Source organism: Montipora foliosa, unplaced genomic scaffold (assembly GCF_036669935.1).
Source record: "Montipora foliosa isolate CH-2021 unplaced genomic scaffold, ASM3666993v2 scaffold_49, whole genome shotgun sequence".
Lineage (NCBI taxonomy): Eukaryota > Metazoa > Cnidaria > Anthozoa > Scleractinia > Acroporidae > Montipora > Montipora foliosa.
In genome coordinates this window covers 2,824-6,019 of record NW_027179798.1, presented here as the reverse complement: position 1 = coordinate 6,019, position 3,196 = coordinate 2,824, and the positions used below count along the sequence as shown (strand labels likewise).

Here is a 3,196-nt window from a genome sequence, read left to right as displayed (position 1 = left end):
GGAGCTATAAACAGAAGCCGGGCAAATCCTTCCTTTAACACAGGTTTAAGGCCAGGGAGTTGACAAGCGATAAAACTAACAAAACCTCAATTAAAACAATTTGTGCAACTGATTAAAGAACTGGAGCCAGGTTTATTTAAAAGATGAGAGTTAAAGTAAATTCACCTTTTTCTCCTTGTCCATGGTTTTGAACCATGTTCCGTTACCTAGCTACTGTTTGAAGAGATCAGATTGAAGGCGTTTCCCTATCATTCGCCGCAACAAGTTACAGCAAAGAAAACCGTGGCACCTCTTAAAACAGTGCGACAATTTCCAAAGAAAGCCTGAGTTTTTCATAATAAAACATTAGCTGGTGCGGCAAGTTACTTATTAGATTTGAAATTCTGTTTCCAGCGGCAAAAACAACTTGAGTGGGCTATTGAAGTTAACTTGTATTAAAATTGAATTAGGTTAGCTGTTTGATAGTACAAAATCTAAAATTTGGACATTTTTTTATGTTATCCTCACTCACAGCGTGCCCTGAATTCAGCCGTTCAATGTTAGGGACTTCCTATGGTATCAATTTGGTTGCCATTGCAAAGAGAAATTGAAATAACGTTAGAAAAGTTATTCAGTGTAGTTCAAATATTGCTAGTTAAATCAAATATTACCGATTTACATAAAGGGTGGTGCCTTCTTGCGTTTTGCCGGTTACCCTTCGAGTTTTCAAATTTATCATCGCTTACTCGCCACGAGCGACAAAAAATCTGACACATTAATTGAATTTTATTTCCTATCCAAACTTGAGAATGTAAAACAAACAAAAATATCTTTCGCATGTCAAAATACATTAAATTGTTGATTTCAGATCTATATGAGACGTTGATATATTTTCCCGCGAAAGGCTCGATGTCAATGCAAACCGCGAAGAATTCTTAAGCGATTATTTGATGCGGCCTTTAAATTGAGGATTTTGTTGTCACTCTACGCTTATATTGACAACGTAGTAACCATACGCAGCATTTTGACTCGAGGGATGGGACTGAAATTGTTAACGTAAATCGAATTTGCGCAGCCAATAAAACAGTTAGTCTCAGATGTTTACATTGGGAGGAAGGGGGTTTAAAGTGCTTCAAATTTGTGTATTTTCACGACGATCCACTATGGTGTTACTTCTCAATCCGACGCAGTACAATTCGGTGCGATCTCACCGGTCTTAAGGATCGTCGCTTTTGCAGGTCCGAAATTGAAGGTCTCGAGAAACATCTTTCGAGCTCGATGGTTACTGAGGTGGTTCCACAGTTTCACGAGAAAAGCCAGCAAATTAATTTCGCCGTGCTAAGATATTTCTGAGTAGAATGTTATCAGGGGATATTCGGCCACTGATGTATGATTAATTTGAGATTTGATATGGAAAAAAAAAGGCCACGATGCCAGGAAACGAGTTCGGTCGAAGACATGCCAGAGGTTCGAGGGACAAAAAATCAGATAAAAAATGTCCCTAAAAACGATTTTAGATTTAGTGGACAGGACTTGGTAATTCCCAAACTGTCTTTCTGTTTCTTCTTCATGGCAACCGGTGCTTTTCTTCCGTACCTTGGAGTCTTCTATAAACAACTTTGGCTCAACCGCTCGTGAATCTGGTTATTATGCTCGGGCGTTCGTCCCTTCGTTAAGATGCTATGCTCTCCGCTCTGGGGAATGGTGACCGACGTATGCAACCGACCCAAGCTTATACTTATTATCTCCATTATAGGAACAACCATAGCCCACTTTTCACAGAGGCGTCGTTTCACCATTCGATCTTCCGTGTTATCCCGAGGCAAACGGGACGACAACTTTAGCCAAGCCACTCAAATGTTCTTTCCAGGACGCTAGGGCTATCGATCGTTCCACGCGTCGACACCTGAACAAGGAATTCGCAACAAAACGTTCTTTACGAGCAAAACCCAGAATGGGTTATTTCACGCGGTGGGTTCAAACATGAGACCGCAAGGTTCTGTAATCACAAATGAGGAGGGAAAATTTGCAGAAAGCTTCGAACGTGGCACGATTTGGGATTTCGAGAATGACGTTGGACACGGTAAACCTCAGCTGTCGCCGAGGGCACTTCGAGTGGAGAACTCAGAAGGGGCCAGACGGGGGGATAATCCTAGACTACCCAAAGAAGAACAATCCAAAATATTAACGAAAAAACAAAAAAGTAAAAAACAGAACATCAAGGAGGATTTCCGCTTAAAGGATAACCTACACGATCTTTATCACGTTTGTCGTCACTCGGGTTGTTCCTGGGTGAATTTATAGCAGCGCCAGCTCCCAATGCTTACCGATTAGCGGAACCACTTGGCATTCTGAAGCGGCCGCGAGACACGAGTATGGTAGGCAAGCGTTTATTTGGCTAGATAGGTTGGGGAATAGGATCATTGATATCTGGAGCACGTGGTCACAGCTTTCAACTCTTGTCCGTTTGAGGACAGCATCCACTACGTCTCAATTTTTAATACGTATTTGCAGTTGCGATGATTATGGACTTCTTCGTGCCGTTCTTTTTCAAAATTCCCAACCTCTGATCCGAAACACGAAGTTTCAGCCCCGAAAACGAATTCTGGACAGGTATGAAGATCTTCTGCAACCTGAAGCATGGTACATTTATTTTCACTCTGCTATGCTTAGGATTTTACCACAGTCTTCAGCTTGTCCTTCCTGTTCTGGTTCCTTCAAGACATTGGTGGAAACTCCAGCTCTTTTCAACATTCAGTTGCCACGGTAAGTTGCATTTCCGAGGTTCTCATGTTTTTCATGGCGGACTTGACTTTGTTCAGAAGAATGGTCACGATGCTGTGCGGTTACCATGGCTTGGCCTGCGATGGTTTGCGATTCTTGCTTATTCTTACCTTCGAGAACCTTGGGGGGTGTTACCTTGGAAAGCCCTGCAGGAAGATCAACAAGTACGGTGGTGTGTGGACTGCCGAGTGTGGCGTACGTTGGACCACAACCAGGTTAAAGTACTTTTTAAAACGACAGGAGTAGCCAGGAAGTCTCGATTCAAGACACCAAAAATATTTAAAAAAATAAATAAATAAAAAGACAAAATCGCAATCGTACCGTTCGCACTCGAAAGTCGAGTTTGAAAAAAGGTCGACTTTAAAAAAGTCATTTTTTACCATATTCTCTTCATAAAACTAAAAATTGTAGATGCAGGATGCTTCGTTAGTAC

General features: G+C 41.7%; 1 pseudogene; it reads left to right on the top strand.

Moving 5' to 3' along the window:
* The first annotated feature begins 1,962 nt into the window (after window positions 1-1,962).
* Window positions 1,963-2,983, top strand: LOC137990060 (major facilitator superfamily domain-containing protein 6-A-like; annotated as a pseudogene).
* The last annotated feature ends 213 nt before the right edge of the window (window positions 2,984-3,196 follow it).